The following is a 13,493-nucleotide window of genomic DNA, read 5'->3' on the forward strand; positions in this document are numbered from 1 at the left end:
CACAGGGACAGCCTGCTGGGAGTTCTCATTTGAGGCCACGAGCTTCTGGCCAGGTGTTTGCCCTGAGACATGATCAGGCAGCGGAGGAGAATGAGAAAGTCATCGCAGGTACATTTCTACTTTATGGTATACCTGCTCTTGTACTTATTGACACTGGTGCATCTCATTCCTTTATTTATGCACGTTTTGTTAAGAGGCATAAGTTACCATGCATTGCACTAGACGTAGTGATGTCTGTTTCTACTCCGACGGGCCAATCTGATTTGGCTAAGCGTCTAGTGATGGGTTGCCCTTTAGAGTTCGAGGGGAACATTCTGTTAGCGAATCTCATGTTCCTTGCAATGGACGACTTTGATTGCATTCTGGGAATATATATGTTGACTACCTATCGAGCTTCAGTGAACTGCTATCAGAGATTAGTACGCTTTCATCCGTAGGGGAGTGAGAGCTGGTTTTTCTATGGAGAGGGAGCGTGACCCCCGATGCCTTTGGTATCAGCTTTGAGAGCCTGTCGAGCTCTAGAGTCTGGCGGGGAAGGCTACCTTATCTATGCAGTTGATTTGTTTGTTGAGAATATTGGGATAGAGAGTATTCCTGTTGTGGATGAATTTCCAGATGTATTTTTTGATGAGATTCCGGGTTTTCCTCCTGTTAGGGAAGTTGAGTTTGGCATAGAGTTGATGCCGGGTACTTTGCCTATTTCTCGAGCACCGTATTGTCTGGCTCTATCAGAGATGCGTGAGTTGAAGAATCAGCTATAGGATCTTTTGGACAAGGGGTATATTCGTCCTAGTATATCTCCTTGGGGAGCTCCTGTTCTCTTCGTGAAGAAGAAGGATGGGTCTATGCGGCTATGCATTGACTATCGGCAGCTGAATCGAGTCACTGTGAAGAACAAGTATCCTTTGCCTCATATTGATGACTTGTTTGATCAGCTGCAGGGCACTTCAGTTTACTCCAAGATTGACTTGATATCTGGGTATCATCAGTTGAGAGTTCAAGATCAAGACGTAGCCAAAACTGCATTCCGTACTCACTATGGGCATTACGAGTTTCTAGTGATGCCATTTGGCTTGACTAATGCACCGGCTTTATTTATGGATCTGATGAACCGTGTCTTCAGGGAGTATTTGGACAAGTTTGTCATGGTCTTCATTGACAACATCTTGGTGTATTCGCTTAATACGGAAGAGCATGTTTCTCACTTGCGGTTGGTACTGCAGACTCTTTGAGATGAGTAGTTGTACGCCAAGCTGAGCAAGTGTGAGTTCTGGATGGATCGAGTGGTCTTTCTTGGCCATATCATATCCAGGGAGGGGATTTTTGTTGATCCAAGTAAGATTGAGGCGGTGCTTAATTGGTCGCGACCGACGACAGTTGCTGAGATCCGTAGCTTTCTGGGTCTAGCAAGATATTATCGTCGCTTTATTTTGAATTTCTCTCAGCTAACTCGACCATTGACGCAGCTTACCCGCAAGGGTGTGGATTTTTAGTGGTCCTCCGAGTGTGAGGAGAACTTCTGTGAGCTTCGACGGCGGTTGGCTTTTGCGCCAGTGTTGGCATTACCGTCAGGATCTGGAGGGTATGTGGTGTACACTGATGCTTCTCTTCAGGGGTTAGGTTGTGTCCTGACTCAGAATGGGCATGTGATCGCATACGCTTCTAGACAGCTGAAGCTTCACGAGGACAACTACCCAGTCCATGATTTGGAATTGGCAGCCATTGTGTTCGCTTTGAAGATCTGGCGTCATTATCTGTATGGCGAGAAATTTGAGATATTCACCGACCATAAGAGTCTCAAGTATTTGTTCACTCAGGCGGAGTTGAACATGAGGCAGAGACGTTGGATGGACTTGCTTAAGGACTATGATTGCGAGATTAAGTACCATCTGGGATCTGCTAATCTCACCGCTGATGTTTTGAGTCGCAAGGTGTGACTATCCGCACTTCAGACTTGTTCAATGTCTAGAGCGATCAGTGACTGTTGTACTTCAGGATATACTTTCAAGCATAAGAAAGGTATGCAGGGTATCTAGATGTTTGCGATATTATCTGAGCCAGCTTTGTATTTGCGGATTCAAGATGCTCAGATGTCTGATTCGAAGACCCAGCGTTTAGCTCATCTAGCTAATGAGGGTAGCTCATCTTGATTTCATTATCAGTCAGATGGATTTCTGTGTTTGTTTGGTAGGCTTGTGGTTCCGCAGGATGTAGAGTTGCGAGAGGAGATTTTGTCTCAGGCACATCGCACTAATTTGAGTATTCGTCCTGGGAGCAACAAGATGTACAAGGATCTACGTACTCGTTTCTGGTGGAAGGGAATGAAACGCAGTGTTTATCAGTTTATTTCAAGATGTTTGGTGTGTCAGCAGGTCAAGGCAGAGTACCGATGACCTGGAGGATTGCTTCACAGTCTGCCTATTCCGGAATGGAAATGGGAGTTTATCACAAAGGACTTTGTGACCCATTTGCCGGTATCCCCGAGGAACTGTGATGCTATCTGGGTTGTGGTGGACCGACTCACCAAGTCAGCGCATTTCATTGCCTATAGCCGAGAGTACTCTGTGGATCGTATGGCTTGGTTGTACATTCAGGAGATCGTTTGACTTCATGGAGTGCCTGTGAGCATTGTCAGCGATCGAGACCCCAGGTTTACTTCTAGATTCTGGGGGAGTGTTCAGCGTGCGATGGGTACTACTCTCAGTTTGAGTACTGCCTATCATCCGGAGACTGATGGTCAGTCAGAGCGCACTATCCGTACTTTGGAGAATATGCTTAGAGCGTGCGTCATGGATTTTGGTTCAGCCTGACAGGATCATTTGCCATTGATCGAGTTCGCGTACAACAACAGCTATCATACTAGTATTGGGATGAAACCTTTTGAGGCATTGTACGGGCGACATTGTCGTACTCCACTCTTCTGGGAAGAAGTGGGGGAGAGACAGGCTGAGGGACCGGAGTTTATCCAGCAGGCGGTAGATATTGTTGATCAAATCAAGAAATGGATTAAGACTGCACAGGATCGTCAGGCCAGCTATGCTAACACTAAGCGTAGGCCTTTGCAGTTTGATGTCGGGGAGAAAATGTTTCTGAGAGTGTCACCTTTTCGCAAAATTCTCAGATTTGGTCTTAAGGGCAAGTTGTCTCCAAGGTTTATCGGTCCGTTTGAGATCTTGGAGAGCATTGGCGATTTGGCTTATCGACTAGCTTTGCCACCGCATCTTTCCAGTATTCACGACGTGTTCCACGTATCTCTGTTTCGTCGGTATGTGGCGGATGAGTCTCATATTTTGCAGCGGTCTGAGGTTCAGGTGAGCAAGGATTTGACCTATGTTGAGAAACTTATTCGTATCCTGAATCATAAGGATAAGATTTTGCGGAACAAAGTCATTCCTTTGGTTTTAGTTCAGTGGCAGCGCCGAGGCACTGAGGAAGCTACTTGGAGCTTGAGGACAGGATGTGTGAAGACCATCCTGAGTTATTTTGATTTCATTCTTAAAGTTGTATTCAGTTGCAAACTCTGTAAATGCTTTATTTGAATAAAGAATGTTTTTGATTTCTGTATTACATTCAGTACTTAAGATCTAATTTTGAGGACGAAATATCTTAAGTGGGGAAGAATGTAGTAGCTCGTAACCAAAATCAGTGATTAAGGAATTAATCAAAAATTACTTGGGAAGGGTTCGGAAGCTCCGAAGGCAAGATCGGAAGCTCCGAAGGTGAGTTCGGAAGCTCCGATCAGGATGAGAAGGTCCGATCAGGATCGGAAGTTCCGATCACCTCTATCCGAAGTCAACCAATGAGATTTTGACACGTGGTAGATGAGCGAGATCGGAAGCTCCGATGTCGGGATCGGACGTTTCGATCGAGGAACGGAGGTTCCGATCGTCGTCTATAAATAAGGGGTGCCGAGCTCACATTTGAGTGCACAATTTCCTCTCTTCTCTCTCAATTTCTTAGCCTTCTAACTCAGATCTAGAGAATTCTAGACGTCCCATAGGGAATCCGGAAGTGGCATAGCAATCCAGGCGTCGTAGCGGAGCTGAGGCCTAGTTTTGAGGCACTCGACATCAAAGGACTAACGACGGACGAAGGTATAGCTTTTGCTTCCTATAAATATTTAGGAGTATGCAATAGCTTAGTTAAGGCTTTTAGAGCACTTTAATGATAGTAGTATCATTTGGCAGTGTAGAGCAGACTATAGGCGTGGACCTAGAGTTGGTAGTGTAGTGACCCTTACTTGGATCACCTACTAAACAGAACTTAGGCATGCAATTAACTTAATTAAACTGATATCAGAATAAAACTGCGGAAATCATAAACATTATACAATCCCAAGGCAAGGAATCTGTAAATAACCAAATATTATACAACCAGATCGAACAACTATATCAATCCAATAACAACAGAAATAAAAACCTAGGCGAAGCTCCAGCTGACCAACCACTGCCTAGACCCTCTTGGATCCACCCTCCTCATCCAATCGCAAACATGCCCCATGGAATAGGGTGTCCAGAAATACAGAGTACGAGACGTGAGCATAAAACGCTCAGTACGAGAGTATGAGTATACATGCATGCAAAGTGAACTCCCTATAAACTCGAGGTCAAGGATCAGATAACAGAGACAGACCGGGCCCTGGTATGTAGCACGTTGCGCCGTCGCTTTAGGAGGTGGCTCCCATACCATAATACCAGTGAATATGCCGGACCCAAATCGATGGAAGTCCAACCACTAACAGGATAGGGAAAAACCCTACTAACAGACATCTCGAAAGAGATAGCTCAGTATGCAAATGAATGCAGCATAAATCAATGACATATAAACCATGCAGTCACATAATACATGCATACTCAGTCAGGATATCTCGAACAGTACTTTCGTACCTCAAATCAGTGCAAGCTCTACCAACTCTAGGTCCATGTCTATAGTCTGCTCTACACTGCCAAATGATACTACTATCATTAAAGTGCTCTAAAAGCCTTAACTAAGCTATTGCATACTCCTAAATATTTATAGGAAGCAAAAGCTATATCTTCGTCTGTCGTTAGCCCTTTGATGTCGATGCCACCAAAACTTGGGCACAACTCTGCTATGACTTTCGAACGCCTTGACGACTCCCGGTTGGTGCCCCCTACCGAAGAAGACACTCCAGAAGCTTGTGCTGATTTTGAGCAGGCATCTGCTGGAAAGGTCACTTTGCAGTCTGCTTGAGAGAAAAAAATGTTGCAAGTTGTGGACCTGCATCAGTGGAAAAAGTTGGATTCTTTGGAAAACTTCATCCAATCTTTTTTGGAATGATGCACGCTAGTCGGGATGGAGTAGTGGTTATTGGAGGGCTGATGCACAGAAATTCTACTTCTAGGTGGGATTGGTTAGGTCGGTTGTACAGTGTTGGCGCACGAAAAAGCTTACACATGTTATTATATGGTAAAAGGATTGCATTTCTCAGATTTTCCATTAGCATTTATTTATTGAGGGGCTATTTGTTTTTAATATTGGTGATAGTATTTGTATGCATGCATCTGAATAAACTTATGTCCCTCTTTCTTATTTTTTTCCCCAATATTCGTGATAGTATTTCGATGCCATATGTTGTGTTACGACCACAAAATGCACAGCGGATAAATGGGCAGACTCAATTTTAAAGTTGGTAAAGACATAGCAAAAGCAAAGATAATATTTTTAGTTCAGATGTTTGTCGGTTATCTTTAGGATTTTTTTTTGCCGAGAAAATATTTATTATAATTGAATTTCAATCTCGAGATCTCGTCTCAACAAATTTTGATGTAGATTATGATTTAGTGAGATTGTTAGCGAATTTTAAATATTATAATGTTTAAGTATTAGAATTGTCTTTTTTTTTTTTAAACTTGAAATGCATTATCCACACTAAAAACTTTTGAAGGCACTAACATGAAGCTTATTTTTCATGATGTGATTGCTTTTGTAGTGTGTATAATTTTTAAAATCATTAGATAAATTAGCAATCAAATCATCATTGAAAAAAATCACGTCTAAAAATAAAGAAAATAATATATATATATATATATATATATAGTTATTTTCACAAAACACCTATGTGAAATATTAAAAATGCACATTTTTTCCTTGTGAAATTTTAATAGGCATCTTCAACCTTGGCTTTTTAAAAAATTAGCACACTCGCCCCTTTAAATGAGTGATTGTTGCGCACGCGCCCCTCATGCGACTAGGCAAATATTTTGATATTTTTTGTATCAAATAACCTTGTGAAATATTAAAAATACATATTTGACCCATGTGAAATAATTTTTAAATTTATTCAATCCATAATACATAATTTTTATTAAAATCTAATTATATTTAGCAAACATTTTTCGTTTTATTAATTTTATTTTTAATTTTAAATTTATTATGATTATATAATTGTTTTCTAAAAAATATTTTTATTTTATCTTGTTATAATTATATTATTAAACTTTTTTCTTGTTTCCAACTTCTCCATTAAAAATGCATTCATAAACGAAATTTAAATACCTAAAAGCACCAAAATATTAAATCAAAATGATAAGCGCATGATATGTACCAAACATTTTTAATTTTATTTTTTTTATTTTTTATTTTAAATTTATAATTTATAATTAATTTATTTTTAAAAAAATTATTATTTTATCTCGTTATCATTATTTTATCAAATCACTTCGCGTTTTCAACTTTTTCATTAAACATGATTCATAAATAAAGATTTAAATATTTAAAAATACTAAAATATTGAACCAAATGATAAGTTCATGAATGTTATTTTTTCGATTTAGAATTATATAAGCATGTTATTTTTTATTATTTATTACAAATTTGCAATGCATATTCTCGAAATAAATTTTGGTTCAATAATATATAGTCTTAAATCAAAAAAGCAATATGTTTGAACTTATCAGTTTAGTTCAATATTTTGGTACTTGAAATTATTTAAATCTCGTTTATTAATGCATGTTTAATGGAGAAGTTGAAAATGAATTTAATAAAATAATGATAACAAGATAAAATAATAATATTTTTTAGAAAAAAATTATATAATCATTATAAATTTAAATTTAAAAATAAAATTAATAAAACAAAAGTTTGTAAAGAGGAGATGACCTAGATCATGCTAGGTTCGAACTATGACCGTGCGGCGACATGGCACGGATTTGGCACATATATAATTTTTTGGACAAAATAAATTAGTAATTTATTTATTTTGCTACCGGAAATTAATTATTTTGCTTTCGTAGAGTTGTATCTGAACCTGTGCGTTGTTCAGACGAATGTGCGCGTCCTCTCGACAAAACGTTCTCGTCCCCTCGGCCGAATCTGTATCCAAAAGTTGCGACTGTCCGAGGCATCTTTCCAACGCCTATAAATAGACTCCATCTGCATTCATTTCAATTCGCTCATCTCATTCATCTCTTCTTCTCTTCTTGTTGCATACTTCTACAGAGTTTCTTAAACTCTCTTGTTCGAAGTTCTTTCGGTTTGCAGTGCTACTACTCAAAGTTGTTCAGCGTTCTATCTTTTGAAACATTTTGCAAGTATCCCGTTTGCACATAGACGGGCCAAATTTATCTTAAAGATAGAAAGTTCAACTCTCGGCTCGCTGTTGTTGATTGTCCGCTGTTGATTGCACACGGAATGTTTTGTAACAAGTTTAAGACAGATTTTGTTTCATTGTCATCAATGGCTTCAGTTACGACTATGGTGTCCTCCGCTCCAGCACATGCCGAGAAATAGAAAAGTTCTTCGGTACTGATTTCAAGACATGGAAACAAAAGATGTTGTTTTACCTCACGACGCTTCACCTTGCAAGGTACTTAAGAGAAGTTGTTGTTGTTTCGGCAGAAGATGCAGATTCACAAGCAAAGTTGAGCTAAGGGGTTGGGGCCCAAAGGGGATACCCAAGTTTTTAAAGGGGAGATGACCTAGATCATGCTAGGTTCAAACTATGACCGCGCGGCACCGTCGTCCTTCCAACGGCACAACACAGATCGAGCTTGGGATTTGGCACGTATATAAATTTTTGGACAAAATAAATTAGTAACTTATTTATTTTGCTACCGAAAATTAATTGGTTTGCTTTTGTAGAGTTGTGTTCCTGTGCGTTGTTCATACGAGAATGTGTACATCATCTCGACAGGACGTTCGTCCCCTCGACCGAATCTGTATCCAAAAGTTGCGACTGTCTGAGTAATCTTTCCAACACTTATAAATAGTTTCTCAGCGTTCTCTCTTATGAGACATTTTGCAATTATCCCGTTAGCACCTAGGCGGGCCAAATCTGTCTTAAAGATAGAGAGTTCAAATCTCGTCTCACTGTTGTTGATCGTCCGCTGTTGATTGCACACTGAATATTTTGTAACAAGTTTAAGAAAGATTTTGTTTCATTTCATCAATGGCTTCAGTTCCAACTACTGTCTCCTCCGCTCCAGCACATGCAGAGTAACAGAAAAGTTCTCCGGTACTGATTTCAAGAAATGACAACATAAGATGTTGTTTTACCTCATGACGCTTCACCTTGCGAGGTACTTAAGAGAAGTTGTTGTTGTTCCGACAGAAGATGCAGACTCACAAGCAAAGTCTGCTTTCGAGGCATGGTCTCATAGCGACTTCTTGTGTTGGAACTATATATTGAATGGGTTGCATAATACACTTTACAGTGTATACTTTGCGAAAAAAACTACTAAGGAACTTTGGGAGTCCTTGGAAAAGAAATATAAAACAGAGGATGCATACACAAAGAAATTTGTAGTCGGAAGGTTCCTCGAATTCAAGATGGTTGATACCAAAACGGTGATAAACCAAGTGCAAGAATTTCAAATCATCCTCCATGACATAATGACCGAAGGGATGGTGTTAAGTGAATCCTTCCAAGTTGCTGCTTTGATCGAGAAGCTAACGCCTTTGTGGAAGGAATTTAAGAACTACTTGAAGCATAAATGCAAAGAAATGGTGCTCAAAGACTTAATCGTCAAGCTGGAAATTGAGGAAGACAATCGCAATTTGGAGATTAAAAACGGGAAGATGCCTACGGAAGCAAAGGTAAATTTAGTGGAGCCAAACTGTACCAAGAAAAGAAATCAATTTGGAAAAGGTCTAAAGCAAGAGAAAAATAAGAAATGAAAATGAATTTATTGGAATTGTGGAAAAATGAACTACAAAGCCAAAGATTGTCGCTTACCAAAGAAGGACAATAAAAATCGGGCAAATGTTATGGAACACAAGTCCGTGCCTGTTGATTTTTTTGAATTGGATCTATCAACAGTGGTATTCGAGGCTAACATGGTAGATCATCCAAGAGAATGGTGGATTGAAACTGAAGCAATCCGACATGTCTGTGCTGACAAGGAGTTATTCTCGAAGTATACACCCATGAGTGGAAGACAACTCTACATGGGTAACAATGCAACTTCTAACGTCTTTGTCTTAGGCAAAGTGGTTCTCAAGATGACTTCGAGAAATGAGCTTACTCTTATTGATGTCCTTCATGTTCCCGACATAAGGAAAAATCTTGTATCAGGTTATAAGCTTATTAAGTCCGGATTCAGAATAGTGTTTGAAGCCGGCAAAATTGTAATCATGAAACATAGACAGTTCCTAGGGAAATGATACATAGAAAAAAGACTGCTCAAGATGAAATTAATGAATGTACTTCACAAATTTGAAAGCAATAAAATTAATAATTCGAATTATTTGGTTGAGTGTTCTAGTTTATGACATACTAGATTAGGACATGTTAACATCAACACTTTGAGGAAAATCAGAAAATTTAATCTTATTACAATGACTAAGATTGATTTAAAACACAAATGCGAAGTATGTGTTGAAGCTAAATTAACTAAAGTACCTTTCACACGGTGAAAAAAAGTACAACACCTCTAGAACTAATTCACAGTCATATTTGTGACTTAAAGTTTCTACAAACTAGAGGTGGAAAAAAGTACTTTATTACATCTATTAATGATTGTACTAGATTCTGTTACGTGTTTATTTTAAGAAGCAAAGATGAAGCTCTAAAAGCCTTTAAAACCTATAAAAATGAAGTTAAAAATCAACTAGGCAAACAAATCAAAAGGATTCGTAGTGATAAAGAAGGCGAATATGTAGCTCCGTTTGAAGAATTTTGCAATGAATCTGGCATTATTCATCAAATTACTGTTCCATATTCACCACAATCTAATGGTATCGCAAAAAAGAAAAACCGTACTCTTAAGGAGATGATGAATGTCATGCTAATAAGTTATGGATTACCCCAAAACTTGTGGGGGAAAGCAATACTTTTGGAAAACCATATTCTTAACAAAATACCACATAGAAGTAAGAACGAAACTCCTTACGAATTGTGGAAATGACATAAGACTTCATACAAATATTTGAAAGTGTGAGGTGTTTGGCTAAAGTAGAAATACCTAATAAAAAACAAGTGAAGATTGAACCTAAGACTGTGGATTGAATCTTTATTGGTGTTGTGTGTTTTTCGCTCGCAAGCACACGATTTTCAAGTTATAATATAGAAATTAAGTCCAAGTCGATCCCACAGAGAATGAACACAATGATATTATATCAAATATTTGTAACTAATAGAATCCTAATCCTATGTAGAGCTACGAAAATGGGTTTGAATTTAATAAAACTAAAATATGCAAGAAATAAAAATAATTAACCACGAGTTCACGAGACAGAAATTCAATAAGCGATAAATGCTAGAGGTTCGACTTCACTTGACTGTCCACCACAATGTATTTCTAATGATTGTTAATTATAAATTTTTCTAATTTATTAGCCAAAAATCCCTATTATTTTCTATTACATCTCTTGAGTGTCAAGCATAAATTCATATTCAATAACCAACTCGATATGTCTATCTAAGTTCAATTATTAAATCCGTTAAAAAGCACAAGAATTCTTCTAATGACTTCTATGGAGTTATATGCCTCTCAAACAATATAAACACCAAAGATATATTTTCCTATGTCATATTCAAAATCTCATATCTCGAGTGATAGATTCTAAACAAAATATCATTGAATTTATGTCCAGTAAATTGAAAGCATTAAAATCAGAAAAACACTAATAAACCGTACGAAGAATTCAAATATATAAATCAAAATACTCAAATCATAGTTTCCAGTCAAAATCCGTCAACCTCTAGACTAATAAATTAGTTCATAACACAATTTAAAATCAAACAAAACATGTTGTTTCAACAATTCATAAAACTAGAAAAATATAGAGTTCAACAAAAAATTAGAATGAAGTAGAATTAAACCTTTCTGTCTCCAGATGTCGTCGTCTTCAGTCCTCGTACTGAATTCTCGAGCTCTTTCGGAATCCAAAATCTCTCTAGCCGTCCTTTTCTCTGAATTCCTCTCTAAACCCTCGTATCCCTCAAAATAAGATATAAAATTATTTTTTTAACTCGATTAAAGACTTTCCAAATTTTAGGAGACTACGCAGCGCTGTAGCGCCCGACAAATTTTCTCAACAGCGCTGGAGCTCTAAGTAAGTGGCATTGTAGCGCTAAAAGCTTTGAATTTTTCACCCTGAAACTCTCCGTCTAGCGCTGGAGCGCTAGAATTAATGGCGCTGGGGCGCAAGCTTGCTCACTTTGGAATTTCCTTTTCAGCTCTTTTATTCACCTCCTTTTGACTTTTTTTCATCAAATAAAATAAATATCACTCAAATTCATGGAACCAACACAAACAACAAGAAAAACACATAATATTGCTTAAAACATAACAAAAGCCAAGCTAATTCCTATAAAATATGCCAATGAGGTCTTGGCCTAGTGGTCAAGACTGAGGCTCTGAGACCACGAGGTCTCAGGTTTGATTTTCGCTGACTGCGGGTTAGTTTTCTAATTTATTTAGGTTGATTTAGTTACTTTTTTAGCTCGAGACAAGCACGTCTCGAGTTCATGGTTAAGTCTTGTCGGTTGTGTGCAGACAATTTCATTCTTTAGCGTTACAATTTGATGTAATTTGATATCCAATGTACTTGTACTAAAAAAAAATTCCTATAAAATATATGTAAAAAAATTGCACTTATCAATTGGATATGCAAACAATAGTAGTGCACAAGTCGGTAATTCCTGATATACATGAAAATACGATAATAGAATCAATGAATGCTGCATTTTTTGAGAACGTCTTTCCTTGTAATGAAGGGAAAGAAAAGATCTCTCTCAAAAGAGTTCATGGATACACAAATGAGAAAACTCATGACAGTGAAGAACCAAGGCGTAGTAAAAGAGCTAAGATATCCAAAACGTTCGGTCCTGATTTTCTTAGTTATGCTATAGAAAATGATCCAAGGACCTTAAGCGTAGCGCTATCTAGTCCAGACACTCCGCTTTGGAAAGAGGCCATAAAAAGCGAAATAGATTTTATCATGCAAAATCATACTTGAGAATTAGTAGATCTCCCACCGGGAAGCAAACTTTTAGGATGCAAATGGATCCTAAAAATAAAATACAAAGCTGATGGATCGGTAGAAAAATAAAAAGCAAGGTTAATGGCTAAATGATTTAGACAAAAAAGTGTTGGATTTCTTCAACGCGTATTCACTTGTTATGAGAATAATGCCTATTTGAAAACTTATAGCAATTGCTGCTTTAAATAATCTCAAAATTCATCAAATTGATGTAAAGATGACCTTTTTAAACGGTGAGTTAGAAAAAGAAATATATATAAAAAAACCTGAAGAATTTATTGCTCCCGGAAAAGAAAAAAAAGTGTGCAGACTCGTTAAATCATTGTATGGGCTAAAACAAGCTCCTAAACAATGACATGAAATGTAGTGACCCTGCATGGAATCACCTACTAACTGACAACTAATAGCATGCATTAAACTTAATACAGCAAAATACTTAACAGAGTAAAAACGTGCAGAAACATAATCCATAATTTACATATCAGCTTAGTAACATAATTCAGGCTTAAATCTGTAGTGATACAACCATATCGAAATACTTAAAAGTAAACATTATACAGCTAAAACAAATCCTGCTGTATAATTAACTCCTCAAGGCCTGCTCCCTAATCCTGCCTTGAGCCACCAGCTCCGTCCATCCTGCGACCTGCCCCATGGAATAGGGTGTCCAAGATAACAATTAGGACGTGAGCGCTAACGTCCAGTACATAGACATGAGTAAACATATGTATATAATGCATGCAACATGATGACTGGTAAAGGGTCATCTGAAAAATCATGCTCAGTACCGGCGCCACATGAGTGTTGCCACCGCACGGATCAACCTCTGGGTGCAACCACACTCGTCTAGTACACCAGAGTAGACAGACATAAATGCCCCCGCCGTCGCTGTACTCTCAGTGTCAGACTATCGAGTATAGAGCTGAGCGGCTCTATAGTCAGGTATAACAAGGTATAGGCTCAACGTGTATATGCACATGACATATGAATATAAAAAGCGGTAAATCATATATCATGCCATATAATAATGCCAAATAAATGCAACA

Source organism: Henckelia pumila, chromosome 2, assembly GCF_033568475.1.
Source record: "Henckelia pumila isolate YLH828 chromosome 2, ASM3356847v2, whole genome shotgun sequence".
Lineage (NCBI taxonomy): Eukaryota > Viridiplantae > Streptophyta > Magnoliopsida > Lamiales > Gesneriaceae > Henckelia > Henckelia pumila.